The sequence below is a fragment of the Notothenia rossii genome (assembly GCF_949606895.1).
Source record: "Notothenia rossii genome assembly, chromosome: 1".
Taxonomy (NCBI): domain Eukaryota; kingdom Metazoa; phylum Chordata; class Actinopteri; order Perciformes; family Nototheniidae; genus Notothenia; species Notothenia rossii.
Window position 1 is genome coordinate 69,071,970 of NC_136912.1, and position 21,032 is coordinate 69,093,001.

Consider the following 21,032-nt stretch of genomic DNA (forward strand, 5'->3'; position numbering starts at 1 on the left):
TATGTGGATGGGAGTGTGTGTGTTGTCTTTCGACTTCCTGAAATCCACAATGAGTTCTTTTGTTTTTGTTGTGTTGAGGGCCAGGTTATTGTCGGCACCTTGTGTGGCTGTGGCCATCACACTGTCCCTGGCCCAAACTGTTGTCCCCACGTGCTTTAAAACCAACACTGGACCCCCATCAATTTGATGGGGGTCCAGTGTCGGTTGTAGGCGGGATTTAAGCTGTGCTAGGACCAACTTCTCGAAGCACTTCATGAGAATGGGTGTAAATGCAATGGGACGGAAGTCATTCAGGCCTGCTGCAGCGGAGTGTTTGGGCACTGGCATTATGGCGGTGGTTTTAAAGCACGTGGGGACAACAGTTTGGGCCAGGGACAGTGTGATGGCCACAGCCACACAGGGTAAACCAACTACACTGCACCCTCACCTTCAGTAGTTTTGCTTCAGTGCAGCTGAAATAAAACATGCCAATTAACACCACATATTTGCTTTAAATGGTAAACTCATTATTTGATTGTATTATTATAATTGCTTCAAACATTTTAGCACAGCTAACACAAGTATTTGTTTGTATAAATTACTTTATTTGTCTCTTGAGTTACCATAAACATTGGGGGAGGTTACTTCCTGGTTCATGAAAGGGCGTGGCCGAGCGCTGAGGACTCATAAATACTGCAAGGAGCCGATTAGGACAGATTGGGACAAACCACCTGCTTCCATGTCAAAGGGGGGATTTGGGTTTTGTCAGTGTCCTTTGTGTATTCTGTTACTATTAATTATCACTTTGTTTCAACTTGGTTTGGCCAAGCCACTATATAGGTTCCTTGGTTTTTCATTGTAGCAGGTCAGTTGTCAACACCTGTTAAGTTGATGCCATGTTTCTTTTAGGTATTTACTGTTGAACTCTTTTATAGGCCTAGTTATTAGAAATTATTGATTTATGATGTTTTCTTTGGACTTTTGGGTAAATAAAAAACCCAGTTTATTCAAACCACTCCTGTGTCCTGTTGCCTGACTGCTTGGTCCCTGACAAACACGTTGAAAATGTCCTTCATGACCTCAGTCAGTTGCCCAGCACAGGCCCTAAGAATGCGGCCTGGGATGCCATCGGGTCCAGCAGCCTTGTGTGCATTAGTCCTGCCCAGTGTGGTGAAGACATCAGAAGGTTGGAGTGTGAGGGGCTGGTGGTCTGCAGGGGGGACAGCCTTGGTGGCTGTCTCCTGGTTGTCCCTCTCGAAGCGAGCATATAAGTTATTCAGCTCGTTGAGGAAGGAGACGTCGGTTGACGGGAGAGAGAGGGTGGCGGGTTTGTAGTCAATGACGGCCTGAATGCCCTGCCACATTCTTCGGGGGTCGGACTTATTGAAGTGCTCCTCAATCCCCAGTTTGTAGCAGTGCTTGGCCTTCCTAATGCCCTTCTTCAGGTTAGCCTTGGTGTTACGTGCTCCCCTCCTGTTTGTCTCTCTGTCTACCTGCTGCACAGACACACCTGGTCCGCCCCTGGCTCCGCCTCCCTCAGGTGTCCTAATAGCAGGTAGTTTAGGTTTTTGGCGGCTCTGTTTTCTCCCGACTTGTTAGATTTCTGGGTAGCGGAGGGAAGCTCTGGGTCCTACGGCCCGTGGTGTGGCTGGCCCAGGCCCCCTTTGTCCTTTTGTTTGTTTCCTGTCCTCCAGTGCATTGTTCATTTTCCGGTTGGCCATGTAAGTACGGATGTATCAATAAATGAACATCGTTAAAGGCTGCATGTTTGCTGTGTTGTTTTCTATGTTGCGGTTCTCCCCAACGAGTCTCTACCATTAAGTAGAGGGCGGGTCGTAACATATGGGGGCTCGTCCTAACGCTGTCTCGGGCAGGTGGATAGTGCTTCTTGTGCACCTTGACAGCTGTGTGTTTTTTTTGTAATGTTTGTATACAGTGTAGAGCTGCTTGTGTGGTAACCTAACTGGTATAGTGTTTTTTTTTTGGGGGGGGGGAAGTTTAACTTGAAGAAATACGTTATGGATTTTGATGAAGAGGAGTTTGTTGCTGGTCCAACGCGGGGGAAGTTGGATGCATGTAGTAAGCAACAACTTGAGTTAGTCGCAGGCAGGTTTGAAATTCAGATTAGTAAACAGAGCAGGAAGCAGGTAATTAAGGAACAGCTGTTGGCTGCTCTGATGGAACAGGAAGTGTTATCGGAGGAAGCAGGTGTTGATTATTCATCCAAAGACGAGGAAACTGAGGTCGCTCCGACAATGAGCGAGCTTCAGCTTCAGCTGGAGCTACGAAAGCTGATGATTAGAGAGAAGGAGATTGACAACAAATTGAGAGAGAAGGAGATCGACTGTAATCTCGAAATCAGGAAACTAGAGGAGGAGTCTAATCGGATGTGTCGTTTGAAGGAGCTCGAGTTAGCGACATTAACGCATCAAACTCAGCCGTTGGGGCCTGCACAATCACAGGAATTTGATGTGGGTAAATACACTACATTTATCCCAGTATTCCATGAGAGGGACATTGATAATTACTTTATTCTTTTTGAGCGGGTTGCAACGTCCCTGAAATGGCCTAGGAATATGTGGACGGTTATGCTTCAGTGCGTGCTCACAGGAAAAGCACAGGAGGTTTATGCTGCATTGCCTGACGAAGCTAGTCTGGATTATGAGCAGGTCAAAGCTGCAATTTTGCGTGCCTATGAACTAGTGCCAGAGGCCTATCGATAGAGGTTTCGTAATTTAAAAAAAATTAACTCTCAGGCGTATGTGGAATTCACCCGTGAGAAAGAGGTTTTGTTTGATCGATGGTGCTCGTCGACGGGGGTAAAAACTCTAGAGGATCTAAGAACGTTGATGCTCATGGAAGAGTTTAAAAGCTGTTTGCCTGACAGTGTAGCCACATACTTTAACGAGGAAAAGCCCATTAAACTGTCTGATGCCGCAGTTTTGGCTGAGGAGTTTGCGCTCACTCACAAATCTGTCTTCAGTGAGAGGGGTAGGGGGCAGACCCGGTTTGGTGACAACAAAGTCAGGGAGAGCACATCCTCCGCTAACTTGCCGTTACAGGCCAGCGGGTCAGGGAATGAGGTGAATTGGGGAACTAGGGATAGTCCAGTGTGCTACTTCTGCAAGAAAAGAGGTCATATTGTTGCGAATTGTTTTTGCTTTACGGGAGGAGAAAAAACCTATAAAGCCAGTCGTTCTTATTAATACTTCTCAACCGGAACCTCATAAATCAGACCTCGAGGTTTTTGCTCCGTTCCTCATGCAGGGTATGGTATCTTTACTTGGGAAGAACAACAGGGTTCCAGTGACCATCTTGAGGGATACAGCTGCATCACAATCCTGTATCGTGAGTGGTGTGTTGCCCCTCTCGGAGGAGTCTGCTGTGGTTCCGGCGTTCTTGTGAGGGGGTTTGGGATGTAGTATGTGGACTCCCCTTTGCATCACATTCATCTTAAATCAGATCTAGTCACAGGTCCGGTGGTTGTCGGGGCTCGGTCATGTTTTCCCATTGACGGAGTAGATTTGATCTTGGGGAATGATTTAGCCGGTGGCAAAGTACTTGTTAAACCGGAGGTGACTGCGGTTCCTGTGGGGGAATGTCCAGATAGAGTGGTTTCCGCCTGTTCCGTCACCCGCGCGAAGTCCAATCTGGGGGCTGCTCAGAGAAAGACGAAAAGCTGGTATGACAGACGGGCTAAAGACAGAGTATTTGCTCCAGGGGATAGAGTGCTATCTCTGTTGCCGCTTCCTGGTTCCAGTTTGCAAGCCCGGTTCAGCGGCCCTTACACTATTACGAAAAAAGTTGGTGACCGTGACTATGTCATCGCTACTCCTGACCAGGGTCGTAGGAGCCGGCTTTGTCATGTGAATATGCTGAAACCATACAACGAGAGGGGAGATGCCACTGAGGCGGACAGTGGCTTAGCTGCTGATACCATTGAGTATATTGTGCCGACAAAAGGACTGTCTAGGGCTGATATCAATAAACCTGTCGCGCTCTGTGTGGTGGCGCTGTCCGGAACTGAAAACGACACGTCTGTCACCTTGGAGGCCCCGATCGCTGCGGAGACTCTGGTGAATGTTGAGTCTCATTTGGCACACTTGCCTGACGCGCAGAGTGCAGATGTACTGGAGCTGGTCGTTAGGTGGAGCGCCCTGTGTCGTACCGCTCCGGGAGATTTGATTTCCACCATCGAAAGGGAAGCACTGGCTAGGGTTCTGGCTTTAAACCACCTTAAAACAGAGTTTTTTTTTTGTGTGTGTATTGAATGATATGTAGCCTGTTCGGTGTGTGTGATGGTTATTGTGTGTTTGACTGGGGTCTGCCTGTTTAGGATGTGAACTGAGTGGTCCCTAAAGACAAAGTTAGTCGTGAGCACGTTTGTTAACTAGTTGATTGTTGTGATTGTTTTGTGTAAATAAAAAAAAATCACTAACTTATGGTGGGGATGTTACGTGCTCCCCTCCTGTTTGTCTCTCTGTCTCCCTGCTGCACAGACACACCTGGTCCGCCTCTGGCTCCGCCTCCCCCAGGTGTCCTAATTACGCTCAACTGGGGACTTGAAAAGCAGAAGCTGGAGGAGAAGAGTTCTCTTCCCTAATCTCAACGCCGGAGGAGGTTGTCCGTGGTGTTCCTCCTTCTTCTGCTTCAGGATCTGTAGATTCCTAGTGTCTGTATCTTATGTACTCTGGAGGAACAGGTAGTTTAGGTTTTTCGCGGCTTTGTTTTCTCCCGCAGGGACTTGTTAGGTTTCTGGGTAGCGGAGGGAAGCTCTGGGTCCTACGGCCCGTGGTGTGGCTGGCCCAGGCCCCCTTTGTCCTTTTGTTTGTTTCCTGTCCTCCAGTGCATTGTTCATTTGCCGGTTGGCCATGTAAGTACGGATGTATCAATAAATGAACATCGTTAAATGCTGAATGTTTGTTGTGTTTTTTTCTATGTTGCGGTTCTCCCCAACGAGTCTCTACCATTAAGTAGAGGGCGGGTCGTAACACCTGGATAAACTGTAGGCCCATTCGCCACCTGATCTGAAAGCGATGTTTTGCACTTTTCAGATCAGGTGACAAATGCCCCTATGCAGGGCCAGACATTCCTGCGTCCTGCCAGAAGAAAGGCCACTCTGAGCAAACTCTCTGAGCAGAGAAGAAGAGTGATGCACGACACAAAGGCTCACCTGGGGGGTATACTACGAATCTAGTTCAACCTATCCTGGATATGTTTTGAGTTATCCAGTTGACTTAATCCAAAACAAAGCCGCTCTCGCTAAACTGTCCTAAAACGCTGGCTATCAACTCGTTCGCTCAAGCCAGCCGTGTCCTATCTAGTTAGGTGCGCGTTCACATAACGGGGGGTGGTATCTGGAGCATTCGACCAATCACAAACATGGAGAAGCGTACTGACAGCGCAGCGTCATACTTCCTGAATGAAAACTATTAGTCAAATATGAAGAAGTTAAACTTTAAACATCCATGACTTAAACACTTTATCCAAAAGCCACATAGCTGCACCTGCAAGGTGAATACAGCTGGTAAAAGAAAAAGTGTTTGAATGCGTACATTAACAGGTTTATGATATCACTGCCCCGTCCAAGACACGAGTGGATCTGACTTTAATTACATTTGACTCGAGTGTTTCGTCAACTTAATGTGTTGCTTAAAATAATACTTCTGCATACAGTAGGCTATGTGACACTGTGAGTGTTGCACGTCAGATACGGCTCGGCTGACTCAGATAAGGAAATATACATTATGATCTGATATGCCTCGGACTGTACTTAATGTTACTCTGATCCGGTTACTTATGTTGTGGCAGATATTTAAGTAAGTTTCTTAACGCTAATGTTATAATAGTCAGATTGCTCTGAAGATGGGAGGTGATATTCTATTCATTTTCACGTTCACACAGTCGGTGATTTAAACTGCAACGGCAGTTTGAACTGTATCCTTTATCCTGTAATATGACTTGATCGCTTTAAACTCTGCACACTGTTGTTATCAGCTGTTCCACCATGGTTTCTACCTCAACCTGTAATAGATTTATCCTTATTGAAACGGTTACATTCAATGAAAAATAAAATCAATGTGCAGGCTTACGTGAACATTGTTCTACATGAACAATACGGGCAGTTTATACATTAAATAAATCAACAGTAGGTGGCGATATATGCTCCAAGTGGAAGCGATTCGCCATTAAAGCAAAGAAGAAGAAGAACTCCGCACAGTTGATCCCTTATTCTGGAACATATCCTGCTTCGGAGCACAGACTAGGTTCCAGGATAAGTCACCATGGAGATCTAGCCCGCTAAAAAGTGAACCAGCTTCGTAGTACCGGAAATCCCAGAAGTTATCTTGCTAAACGAAAATCCTGCTTCTTAGTATACCCCCCTGCTCTGCTGGTTAATGTTATTGTTTTCTTTTAGGGCAGAGCATGTTTCATTGCCAGCTTTGCCACCCCATTTAAAATGTTCTAGAACCGCCACTGCACACTATGGGTGTAAAAACAATGTAATATGGGTGTAATATAGAAAATAGCAATCAATAATTTCTTTATATTTATAAAATATTTATGTTTGTCTGTGGGTATGGTGTTTGTGTACTCAAAGGAAAAACCTTATTCTGATTAAGGAAACTGGCACCTGCCAAAATACTGGTTACTTAAATACCAAATGAGTGTGTGTTTGTGTGTCTATTTTGCTGTCTGCCAACATGATAGGCAGATAAGATAAGAAACATCTAAGCAGAGTCACGGCAGTAGAAGGAAGGCGAGTTGCACGCCATGAGCTCCTCTAACCTCAAACATGTTCTTTACTAAAAGTTCTACATGCAACAGAAATGTTTTGTATGCATGCTTCCCCCCTTTACATATATGTGTGTGTGGTAGTGTGTGTGTATGTGGAGTCATGTGGTGTCTAGCATGAGAAACGCAGCAGGGGTTTTGCTCTGTCGCTCTGCAGAGTGACGGAGGGGGATCGAGGGGGGGCCAAGCTGTGATAACAAACTCCATTCACTTCAGAAATAACAACACAGCACTTAGAGTGAACCGCGGGCTCTTTTCCTCTGGGAGCCACTGATCTGCCCGAGCAAAGGACTCAACTCATTTACTGTCATTAGCTGTTACATCACAGGATGGAGCTGCAATTGCAGCGCTTATCTTCTCATTTTGCACTTTGCACACACAGACACTGAAAATGTCAGAGGATTGTGAACTTAAACCTGAAAAAATGTATTTTTACATCAAAAGAACGCAACTACATCAATGTTCTTGTGCGTCCATTTGTTGGTCCGTTTAAGTTGAATGATATCAGTTCTATACTCAAAGTGATCAAAATGTACCTTAAGAGAGAACATATTGAATTGCAAAAATATTACGTTTTTTTTTTCAGGCTAGTGTACTCCACTGCAAGGCAAGGCAAGTGTACTTATATAGCACATTTTCAACACAAGGCAATTCAAATTAATGAAAGACATTAATAGCATTAAGAAACCTATTATAAAATGACATTTAAAAACACTCATTTAAAAGCAAAGATACATGAATAAAAGTTACAGTGCAGTGTGAGATACACACATCTGAAATGTTTAGGTCTGACTCTCAATCATTGCTAACTTTTTAGCAGAAATAGTTTTCTATCACCTGCCTTTCTTTCCTCTTTCTTGTTTAACTTGTCCTTTAGTTATTTCAACTTTTTCATGCAAAACTAACCCCCCTTTGGAAAATTATAATCTGGCCCCATGGTACCTTTTAGTTTTCGACAAAACTATTCCTCTTTTTTATTTTTAAATGCACATAGTTAAGTTTACCTTGTCTTTCTAGGACTTTTTTGGTAACCTCCGTGAACCAGGGTCTTGAAACCAAAACGGATTCCTGTACCCCATGGTACCTTTTAGTTTTCACCAAAACTATTCCTCTTTTTTAAATGCACGTTAGTTAAGTTTAAGTTGTCTTTTCTAGGACTTTTTTGTTGTCCTCCGCGAACCAGGGTCTTGAAACCAAAACGGCACACGCAGGGGACTTTAACCACCTATGAGGGGACTTTAACCCCAATCATGACTTAACACAAGGCAATTCAAAGTGCTTTACAAAAATGAAAGACATTAAGAAAATGGCATTAAAAAGCAAAGATAATAAAAGTTACAGTGCAGTTTAAGATATGAATATATCAATTAAAAGCAGCGGCAAAAAGAAACGTTTTCAGCCGAACGCTGCTTTACCATGTTTAGTTCTGACTCTGGGGACAGAAAGCTGACCAGTCCCAGAAGACCTGAGAGTTCTGGATGGTTCTTAATTTAGCAGGAGGTCAGAAATGTATTTTGGGCCTAAACTGCAGTCATTGATGCTGCTAATTATCAGCTTTGATTTGGATCAGACCATTTGTTTTTCATTAAAAAAAATGTAACAACAGTTTGAACATGACAAATATAATATTTAATCTATACTGATCTCTTTTAATTCAAATTTAGTCAAAAAGCATCACAAGTGCTTTAAATGAATTGCCTTGTATTTCAACCAGTAGTAAATATACTTCGCACAATGACCTTAACACCAGCGGTTCCCAAAGTGTGTAAATTCTGAGAAACCTTAAAGGGGTCATATTATACATTTTCAGGTTTCATAATTGTATTTTGTTCCACTACTGTGCCATGCTTTAATGTTCAAAAAGTTCTTGTTTTCCCCTCATACTGCCTGTGCTGCAGGTTAACTGGCTGGCTCTGTTGTGATTGGTCAACACTTAGAGATATCCTGCCGGGGATTTAAGTAAACAAATCAGTCCAATGCAGGTGTTTCAGGCAGTGGAGGAGAGTGAGGGAGAGAAATTCACTCTGGAGCCAACATAGGGATTTTAGCCTTTGCAGACCATTTACATGCACCAAAACTTATATTACACACTACGGGAGCGGGAAAATCTTTAAGGACACATTAATATGTCCTTACCAACAATTGGTATGAGCTGTTTTTTTTCGTCCATGTTAAAGATCACTTGAAGTGGTGGGATTATCAATTTGTATTTGAATCTCTTAAAAAACACAGATGGCAAAATATATGTGTTCAGATGTTTAATTTTGTTAAGCAGATGCTTTACAGAACTGTTACCATGGCATCATCAGATGATTTGTGTACTTCGAGTGCTACATTTGTTATTTAGGATTCATGATGTTTGTACTAATAACTTTAAACTTAAATTTGAAAAAAATAAAAAAAAGTAGCATTTGATGCAACAAGAAGATGATCCCTCACTTCCCACTGCTGATTGTGTATAATAGGATCAAACACAGAATCACCGCGTGTTACGGTGAGTGAAGCAAGCAGGACCCAAATGCAGATAACACTGATATTACCTTTATTTCAAGGATAATAATATAACTTGGACAAACAGAACACTCCCCGGTGAACTCAGTCACCAACAAAAGACAAACCAACACTGAACACAGGAAGAGACAAGACTAAATACAGGGAGGGGTAATCACAAGAGGAGAAACACAAGGGCAACAGGTGAATACAATCAGACAATTAGACACATCAGGGAAAGTAACGGAAGGGAGGAAAAACACAGAGAGAGGGACCAGACAATACACAAGGAGGAAAACATGACAGCGAGAACCGAACAGCAAAATAATCACTAGGGCCAAAAGGATGGGTGGAGGACGGGCCTTGGCTGACAGCCCAGGGGCACGGCAGAGGACCAGGAAGGGGTCTCGGGCGGACGGCCTGGGGGCAAGGCAGAGACCATGGAGGGGGTCTCGGGCGGACGGCCCGGGGGCAAGTCAGAGTCCATGGAGGGGCGAAGGCCATAGCGGGCAAGCTCAGGGGGCCGAGCATGAGGGCCGAGCATGAGGGCAAAGCAGGCGGCGACGGAACAACTCCGGAGGACGGGCAGGACCCAGTGTCGGTGGGACAGGCTTCGGCAGGATCTCCCACGGAAGAGGACCAGGAGTTGGCAGGACCCCCGACAGAAGAGTTGTCGGCGGGACCTCCAACGGCACAGGACATAGGGTTGGCAGGACCCCCGGCAGAAGAGTACTCCGCGGGACCTCCAACGGCACAGGACACAGGGTTGGCAGGACCCCCGGCAGAAGAGCAGTCGGCGGGACCCCCAATGGGACAGGACACAGGGTTGGCAGGACCCCCGCTAGAAGAGCAGTCGGCAGGACCCCCAACGGGACAGGACATAGGGTTGGCAGGACCCCCGGCAGGAGAGCAGTCGGCGGGACCTAAGAAGAAGCAAGGGTTGACTCCAGACGGAACACACCGAGGCGTATGGTGTCAGGTTGGGAATTGGGAGGCAGGGAGTTAGCATGCCTGGGGCTAGCAGGCTGGGAATCACACACAGAGAGGACATTTAAAATCCAGCCAGGTAAGAATTTCACCAAGCCTGGTTTCTCCGTAGCCATCTGGCGCGCCTCTGCCAGAGCAGCCTCTCGCTGCTGAACACCGGACGCTCCCCTCCATCGATCAGAGCAGTAAGCCAAAGAAAAGGAAAAATTCAATAATTCCTGCTCAAATGGATCTGCTGGGCCAATCCTTGGTTGGTTCGTTCTGTTACTGCGAGTGAAGCAAGCAGGACCCAAATGCAGATAACACTGATATTACCTTTATTTCAAGGATAATAATATAACTTGGACAAACAGAACACTCCCCGGTGAACTCAGTCACCAACAAAAGACGAACCAACACTGAACACAGGAAGAGACAAGACTAAATACAGGGAGGGGTAATCACGAGACGAGAAACAGCCGGGCAGGGGAGGAGAAACACAAGGGCAACAGGTGAACACAATCAGACAATTAGACACACCAGGGAAACTAACGACAGGGAGGAAAAACACAGAGAGAGGGACCAGACAATACACAAGGAAGAAAACATGACAGGGAGAACCGAACAGCAAAATAAACCCAGACCTAGACATACAAAACTAAAAACGTGACATAACATAAGAATCGTGACACCGCGGCTGGAAAGTGAACCCAAATCCAGGTCCCCTTAGCTATTTTAATGATTATCTCAAGTTCATTCTAAGTTTTTGGTACAAATGTATACCGTTATTAAAAAACCACTTACTTTAACTGGCGATCAAAAGGTGTGCTTCTGCATTGAATAGAGTCTGTAACATGTTTAAAATGTAGAATTTTTACCTGAAAAAACATGCAAAGTTATATATGTGTGACATGAGGTCAAACCTGAGGCCTCCATCTTCCTGCAGCTCAAACCCTGCTCTGGTTGTGTCAACACCAAACACTGGAAGACATGCTAATGCATTCACAACACCATGAACAGAGTGTACAGTGGTGTTAGTGCCAACATGTGGAATTGTGTACTTCATATGGAGAAATAGCAGGTACACCTAGTGCTGGCTTAAAGGAAGGGATTCCAAACTCACATCTGTGATTCAACATTTTTATAAATATCTTTGTAAGTCAATATTTGTGCATTTATTTGCCTTCTTTATTAACCCGGTGTTCCTATATACATACTGTATTGAACTGATCACTATTTAAAGGTTTTACAAACATGGTTCACTGTGCATGACAGACGTTAAAGACCTTGTCTCGTGAGCTATAAATACAGGAAGCAATAAGACATGCAGCGTCTCGACATTTTTGTATGCGAGCTGGTTAGCTATAACAGATGTTCTCATTCATAACATTCCGTTCGATGTCTCACTATGGGATGCGCCTCAACGCGTATGCAAACAGAAGCATCAATCTCATTACGCCAATCCTGATTGGCTGGTGATCTTGACGTCTACGTCAGGGAATCCACCCACCCTTTCAGTAGCTTGCGCTACGACGCAGCGTCCTTCAAACACCTCTTCTCGCTTCAGAGCACATCTCGAATTATCAGTAGCCGGGCTAGCTTAACGGTCCACAGACTGAACCCAAAGCTAACATTCGGTCGACGGACGCTTGCCGGTTACTTTTTTGCTTTGCAAGAAGACTGAACAATATTAACACACCAGTTAATATTGTAATCTGCCTCGCCGTTTCTTTCTTTCAAAATTACGGTCAGGTTTGATTTTTTCTTCAAGCTAGTAACATACCTGTTGCTAGCTTTTCTTCCCTCCACACAGACACCATGGTAGTGAGGACGTTCTCTTTTCTCTCTCACACCAGAGGAGACGGAGATAAAAACAAAAGGTATTAACACACCAGTTAATATTCTTTAAAGAATAAAATCTACACCGTTGCTTTTTCCTTTCGGATTAACGACAAGGTTGGATTTTTTTCTCAATAACGTACCTGTTACTAGCGTGTCCACTCCACACCGACACCCCGGCTAACGAAGATGGACCCTTCTCTCCCTCACACCAGAGGAGTCAGGGACTCGGAGGCTCGGCTATGCGGCTGCGGGTTTAAGATCTCAGGCACAGACTCACACAAGGTCTTCTCGTCCTGCCTCGGGCTGGAACACGCCCAGGAGGCTATTGATAACCCCGGCTCGTGGGGGCATTGTGCCTGCTTCACCATTAAGAACCTCCGCTGACGGCTAGCACGCCAAGCTAGCTTGTCGGGACAGGACCCCTTCATGTCCGCTGATTCGCCTGCCGGCAATCAAGACATGGTGGCGTCCGCCGCAGAGATTGAGCCCCGCGCTGTGTCAGGCTGGGGCTCAATAACAGCGGCAGCCGCTGAACCGGAGCCCCGCGCCGTGTCAGGCTGGGGTCCGGTGGCGGCAAGAGCCGCGAGAGCGGAGCCCCGCGCTGTGTCAAGCTGGGGCTCCCAACTGGACCTCACCATGGTTCCACCCGCGGAGGATGTCCTGGAGTTGGACTATATGGAGGAAGAAGAGGATGCCTCTGAGTTCCTCCTGTCCGACTCGGAAGAGCACGAGGATGACATCTTCGTTTCATCGGCTCAGGCTGCAAAGCCGGGAGCGATGTCCGCTCTCCCGGGCGAAAGCACACCAGCTTCGCCCTGCCTAAGTATGGACTTGCAGGCCGTGTGTGAACGCGCTGCGTCCAGGCTGGACATCCCATGGCCTGAAGTGGCCAAGGAGACCTCCAAATCTCGCTACGAGGGGAAGCAATTGCCCCAAGCAGCGAGGACGAAGAGGCAGCTCCTTCTAGTCTTTCCGGAGATGCTGGACGAGGTGTCGGTCTCGTGGAGAGACCGCCCTTTCAGCAACAAGGCCCCAATCCAGGGTGCCTCCTCCCTGGACTGTGACGGTATGGAGAGGCTCGGCTTGCTCCGCATGCCGCCCATGGAACCGCTTGTGGCAGCCCACCTCCAACCGATGCTGGCTTCAACACCGAGCAAGAACCCCACGCTACCGGCAAAGGCAGACCGTTTTCAGTCACCGATGACCGAACTGGCCTATAAAGCCGCGGCTTTGTCCGCCAGGGCACTCAATGTCTCCTCGCTGCTGACCGCCTACCAGGCGGAGCTCTGCGAAAACTTGTCGAGCAAACCTGAGCCTGCCGTGTGGGACGAGATTGCAGCGATCACGGACATTTGCCTCCGTGAGCAGAGCTGTGCAGTCCAAGCCACGGGCAAAGCACTGGGAATTATGGTGGTACAGGAGAGAGCCAGGTGGCTCAACCTGATGAATCTTCCAGACCGGGAAAAAGAGGATGTTCTGGACATGCCTATTGTTCCCGAGGGCATATTTGGCTCCGCTCTAGCTTCGATGCAGCTGAGATGCGAATCAAAAAAGAAGGAAGACGAGGCTCTCCAGCTCTGTCTCCCCCAAAGGGTCCAGCCGCCACCTTCAACTGTCCCGCGGCAGGCCTTCACTCAAGCTGCCTCACGTCCTGCCCGGTTCAAGATACCGAAGCAGCAGAGACCACAGCCCGTCCCGGGTCCCCATTCCAGGCACGAGGCGAGGATGAGCTGGCCAAGAAGATCTCCGGTTCCGGCAGCTGCCGCTCAGGCACAGCCGACCCAGGTTTTCAGCCACCAGACGAGGAAGAAGAAGCGGGCGGCCTGAAAGCCTCCTCTCCTCTCCTCTCCTCGAGAGCTGAAAGTTCCCTGTTCCCCAGCTCCAGAACACGTTCCAGTGTTAGATGCTCACTGATGCCAGAATGTCATCCTCAAGTTCGCGCCATAAGGGAAATGGACTTAACATCAAAGACAGCAAGTTCTGCTGCCTGTTTAAGTCACACAAACACATGTCATCACTCTTGTTTCTCAATAAATCATTGTTTACAGGCTTAAAGCCAAGGGCGCAGTCAATAAAAATGAAAAGAAAAACAATAAAAACAATAAACAGTCTGTCGTCTACCTCTCTTTTGAGAGCGGCTACGGCCTCTCTCAAAAGGCGGACATTAGACGGGATTGTGAAGGCACCACCGCCACGCGCATGCGCAGTGTCGGCCGGGGTTGTCAACCTGGGGTACCACCATATTCAGACACTAGAGGGTCCCATAACACAACAAATAAAGACACAGAGGGCAGACGACAGAGATGTGACATCTCCGCTCGCTTTAAGATGCGAAAAGTGGAAGATGCTCACAGATTCTGCTTGGGTTTTCAAGACAGTAACACGGTGTTAGAGGCTCCAATTCGCAGTCACCCCCCCTCGCTTCTTGGGCATTCTGTATTCACAAGCCCCGGGAGAGTCGGCCCATATTCTGGAGCAAGAGATTTTCTCGCTACTAGAAAAGAAGGCTATATCGATAATACCCGCCGAACAGAGTCAGAGCGGCTTTTATTCCAAGTATTTCCTCGTTCCCAAACGGGGAGGGAACAGAATTCGGCCTATACTAGATTTGAGAGCTCTGAACAAATATCTCAAAAGATACAAATTCAGAATGCTCACTCACACATCTCTGTTGCATCTTGTGCGCCAAAACGACTGGTTCACATCAGTCAACCTTTCCACATCCCAGTATATTACCCACACAGGAAATATCCTAGGTTCGCCTTTCAGGGTGTCTGTTACGAGTCCTTCCCTACGGTCTGTCTCTCAGCCCGCGAGTGTTTGTACGGTGTACGGAAGCCGCGATAGCCCCGTTAAGACAACAGGGTATTCGCTTGGCAACTTATCTGGACGACTGGCTGCTTCTCGCACAGTCGGAGCAAGAGGCTATTACGCAGACGAATGTCCTCGTAAAACACCTGCTCGATCTGGGTTTCGTAATAAACACAGAAAAGAGCATGTTGTCCCCAGCCCAGACTGTACTCTTCCTGCGCCTACGCCTGAATTCGGTGCCCTTTACAGCCCGCCTGTCAGCAGAAAGAGTGAAAGTCTTCAGAGCTTGCCTCGCTCATTTCCGGCTACGCAAATATGTTATCTTCAGATCATGTCTGCGGTTACTGGGGCTCATGGCGTCAGCCATCCTGGTGGTACGACTGGGATGCTTACACATGAGGGAGTTTCAGCGCTGGGTAGCTGCCCTCAGACTGGACCCCGTGCGTCATGGCGCGCGGAGAGTGATGGTCACTATGAAATGCGTAATGGCACTGCGCCACTGGCTGCACCCGACTTTTCTAGTACGGGCCGTGCCTATGGGTGCTGTCCTATCGCGGAAGGTGGTCACCACAGACGCATGTCTGACGGGCTGGGGGGGTATATACGAAGGTCGACCTGTGAGGGGTCTCTGGAGCAGAGACCTCCAACGGTCACACATAAATTATCTCGAGCTTTTAGCGGTGTTCCTCACCCTAAAACGCATTCTGCCTTTTCTCAGAGGACATCATGTCCTCGTGAGGACAGACAACACGACCACAATATCGTAAATAAACCGCCAAGGGGGTTTGCATTCTCTCCAGTTACACATGCTGGCACGCAAACTGATCTTATGGAGCTGCGGACGCCTCCTCTCTCTGAGAGCGACGCACGTACAAGGAGTGATGAACCTCGGGGCAGATCTGCTGTCCAGAGGTGCACCACTATATGCAGACTGGACTCTACATCCAATGGTTGTGAGTCAGCTGTGGGTGCGTTACGGCCGAGCCGTGGTAGATCTGTTCGCATCAAAAGAAAATGCTCAATGTCAGCTGTTCTTTTCAATGCGCGATTTAAACGCACCGTTAGGCTCGCGCACGTTTGGCCTCCGGTCCTTCTGTACGCGTTCCCACCCCTGGCTCTGATACCCCCAACTCTGGCCAGAGTGAGAGAACAGCGCCAAACACTGATCCTGATAGCTCCGCACTGGCCTGCAATGTACTGGCTGGCGGAGATATATCAGCTGCTGTGCGGGCAGCCGTGGCAGCTCCCTCTACGCAGGGACATACTGTCTCAGGCGGGGGGGACGATCTTTCACCCACACCCAGAGCGCTTGGCACTATGGGCCTGGCTCGTGAGTGGTGCAATCTGAATACAGTAGGGCTCCCTCAGAAGGTGATAAACACTATTCAGAGTGCAAGAGCTTCCTCCACCAGGTCTCTCTATGATTGTAAGTGGAGGGTGTTTGAGGAGTGGTGCCTTCAAAAAGGACACATCTCTTTTCAATGTCCTGTCGGGGTGATTCTATCATTTCTACAGGACCTGATTGATAAACACAGAGCTTTCTCCATGATCAAAGTGTACCTGGCTGCTATTGCTGCATGCCATGTGGGATTTGAGGGAAAGACGGCTAGCCAACATCCTTTGGTCTGCCGTTTTATGAAAGGGGCTCGCAGGCTCCTCCCTGTTTCCAGGTCACTGGTGCCCTTATGGGACTTGGCAGTGGTTTTAGATGGGCTCACTCGACCTCCATTTGAACCCCTGGAAGAAGCTGACATGAAACACCTGTCACTGAAGACAGTGCTGTTACTGGCTCTGGGATCAGCCAAGCGAGTCAGTGACATTGATGCGCTCTCTGTACATCCTTCATGCACTCAGTTTGCCCCGGGGCAAACGAGAGTGTTGCTAAAGCCCAACCCTGCCTTTGTACCTAAGGTGGTTGGCTCATGTACCCCCATTGACATTGTGGCATTTCCTCCGCCGCTGTGTTCCTCTGAGGAACAGCGGCCGAATTTGCTGTGTCCAGTTCGTGCTTTACGCACCTATATGGACAGGTCAAAAGAGTTTCGTTGCAATGACCAACTCTTTATATCCTGGGTTAACCCTCAGAATGGCAAGCCCGTTACCAGGCAACGGCTCTCCCACTGGATTGTGGAAGCGATTGCTCTGGCTTATACGAGTCAGGGTTTGCAGGCACCAACGGGCCTGCGTGCTCATTCTACTCGTGGACTGGCTACATCCTGGGCTTTGTTCAAGGGTGTTTCCATCCAAGACATTTGTGCAGCAGCGAGCTGGTCCTCACCGCTCACTTTTGTCCGCTTTTACAGGCTAGATGTCTCTGCTCCAAGTGTGGCCCGCGCAGTGCTGGGCCCCGTGTTGAGAGAGGGTTCTACCTGTTAAGTTCTGGTTGTTTTGGTGTTTTTCGAGATAAGCATGCCTAGCAATACGGGAATTTCAATATCCCATAGTGAGACATCGAACGGAGTGTTATGAATGAGAGCTATAGGTTACTTACGTAACCCCAGTTCTCAGAGTGACATGAAGTGAGATGTCTCACCAGACGGCCCTTCTTGCTAATGCAAAGCGAGAAGAGGTGCTTATTTTGAATGACGCTGCGTCGTAGCGCAAGCTACTTATAGGGTGGATGGATTCCCTGACGTAGACGTCAAGATCACCAGCCAATCAGGATTGGCGTAATGAGATTGATGCTTCTGTTTGCATACGCGTTGAGGCCAGTGCTTGAATTGGAATAAAAAAGGTGCCAGTACTCTAAATCAGCAACAAGTATTTCGCACAAAGTCATAGTATATCCTATAATGCTGGTGGGTTTGTCTCTTTACTGTATATTTTAGAAAGGCTCACTGTACTTAAACAAAATGACTCAGGGTGCATCTGAGATTAGAGGGGGTGCAGTGGTAAAGTGCTATTTTTATAAGTGGGGAGTGGACCTGACACCCTCTAGTCTAGGGGGGTCCGGGGGCATGCTCCCCCAGGCACATTTTTTTTAAAATATTGAAGTTAGATGCATCAATCTGGTGCAATTTGAGAGCAAAATGAAGAGATATATGGATACCTCTCAACATCCATAATGAAACAACTGTAAACAGATTTACTTTTTCTTTATGGATATAAAAGAAAGTAAAGCTTGACTCCTACTGGCTGGTTAAATGACTCCTCGTCCCTGAGGCCACTACCAGTTTTTTGTGCCATTTTGCTGGATTTATTTGTCAATAGCGTTGCTGCACAAAGTGATAGCCCTCTAGTTTAAATCTACTACCCAAAAAGAAACATAAGGAGATGGGTTACTATTTAAAAAAAATTGCAAATCTATTTGGGAACAGTGGGGCCGGGCCTCAAATCCTATAGGGGGGTCCGGGGGCATGCTCCCCGGTAAGATTTTTTTTTAAATGTTGGACTTAAATGCATCAATCTGGTGCATTTTGAGGGGGAAATAAAGAGACTACACCCATATGAAACAAAAATGTTACATTTAAATAATCATACAATCATAAGTACATGGCCATAACCAATAACATACAATATCCAATATGAAAAAACATTGAAACTTGTTTATTTATTTGTTTTTGGTTCATTTATAGTTGTGAGTGTGTCTGGGCTCCTGAATCGGCCTCTCCTGTCTCCCTCCTCTCCCCCCTGCTCCTCTTTGAGGCAACAGCAAAGACTAGTTTTAGCTCTCAACAAGTTTATCTTACCTTTTTTCACCTAGTTAACATTTTGTTTGTATTATTCATGCATATTTTACTAATCACTACCCCCTCAAATGGAAATATGTGTTTACATAAATGGTGACCGAACCGTTTGAGACCCACTGAGATAACTTAAACTAAGTTAACTATCTAAAGACTCAGAGAGTAATTTACCTCACCAGAGCTGTAGTTATCAGCCTCTCAGTCTGACAGCAAAGGACTCTCCCTCCACGTTGTTGTTGAAAAAGCTCCTTATATCCGTTAGCGCAGCTAGCTAGCACCAGATGCTAACAACAATACACGTAACCGGTGCGCGCGCTTTCTCGCTCGCTCGCGCCACACATACACCAACACACACCCTCCCGAGCTTGAATGACACACAGAGACCAATCGAGGGCATTAGTATGATCTGTATGAAAGTGGCAATGTCGGCAGGCCACGTCATGTAGACAGCCAGTCACCCTCTGTGAGGCAGAGTCAGACCCACATTTGCGCTGCGTTGCGTTTACAATATATACGTATATTGCCGGCGGCTGAGTACCGGCATTTTAGTGAGTACCGGCACCTTGCCGGTACTCAGTAAGAAGTGCCGGTACTACATGGGTAAAAATCAGAAGTGCCGGTACTGCGTACCGGTGAGTACCGGCCCAATTCAAGCACTGGTTGAGGCGCATCCCATAGTGAGACATCTCACTTCATGTTACTCTGAATACTGGGGTTACGTAAGTAACCTATAGTTTGTCTATTTGTCAATTCCGTCGACACCTACAAAGCGGCTGTAAAGCAGGCTTTAAATGTTCAGTTGTGGGGTTTTTTTAAGAGTCAATCTCCACATTGTGTCTATTTCTTCTCACTTAAACATCATTTATTATTTTGACTTCCCTCCCTACTTGTTTTTCTCTTTCCCTTTCTGCATTTTAACCAGTGGAAATAATGACGTTTGCCTTACAGAGCAAACACGCACATCAGTCAGGGGTTATCATGGATCACCTTCAGGTCAGAGGTCAGCAGCCTGTCCGAGTGCAGTCTGAAGAGCAATGTATCTGTCAGGGTAATTATGACAGAAGATTAGCCTCTCAGAGACCTTTAAACCTGACTGATTGCGTCTAAAGTTTCTCTGCTGTCAACATGAAAAATGTCTGATAAATGACATTGACAAGTTATTTGTAACTGTTCAATAAGAGTATGTTTCTTATTTAAACATAATTCAATATGTTGGCTATGTACACAAGCAATCACTGATATAAGCAACTTTTTACCCCATAAGTAAACACCTATCATCTAGTTACTTTTTTTGGAAGTAACAGTTGGTAAAAAATATTGTGGTTATTTTTTTTTATATTTGGATACGGATTTTGTATCCCCTGTTCTGAACACCCCAAAAAAGCCCTGACCTATTACACCCAACTGCATACATTTAGATTTTTCAAGCAAAATGTTGTTATTTTTGCTTATTAAAAGAATAAATGAATGATAACAATATTTAAAGTAAGGTGTATGTTTTGAGGAATTTGAATGTGACTTGAATTAATTTGTTTGCTATTAGCGCACGGAAATGTGATAGAATTGGCCTATTCATGGTTCACAGTGGACCCACATTTTCTGGAAGCCACCCACTTTGAGCTCTGAGCACTATATTGTATACAGTCTTATGTTTAAAGTACATAACGTTAGTTTTTATTTTAACACTATAACTAAATGTGTTAAATCAAAACCTCTCTTCTGTGTACATACATGTCTCTGTGTATTTCTAATTATTATTATTTTTTGTTGCAGAAGGTTACTTGCCAAATTCATCAGATCCTGAGAGAGTTTTGCCTCACATTCCTTGAAAAGAGCCACTGAACGGAAGGAGGGAGTTAATAGCTCAGGTGAGTAGGAGTGTGGTATGTGTGTATCATGTGTCTTTTAATTATCAAACTATCAAACAATCATTCAGTTGTCGCTTAATCCATAGCCTAAATGACTACTTTCTCCTGTATTTCTTTTAAATAATGATTTTTATACCATTTTCATACTTAACAGCTGCACATTTGAAGGGTCGGTAATACCAACATTTTACGTTGGGTCACAAAATGTCTTTTAAATAATCTCTTTTCCTTAAAAAACATTTTGAATAGCAAAGCTTTGGGCTAAGCATCTGAAACACTTACATATTATGGTAGTGGATTAAGGAATGACAACATCAATTATTACTCTGAGACTCACATCCTCATCATTATACTGATCTACACACTTGAACCACACCACACCTCAATCACCACATTAAATAAAGGGTACACGGTACACCCCTTCCTTCATTACCACTGATATTGTGCTGCAGGAAGGAGCCTTAAAACCCTGAATACTATCTTGCATGTTTGGGCTTCTTGTTCTCTTGTCTTGAAGTTAATGGGTGTTTTGAATTACTTTAAATGCAATGTATACACTCTGGGATTAACACAAGCTTTTAAGGTGTTGTTTTGC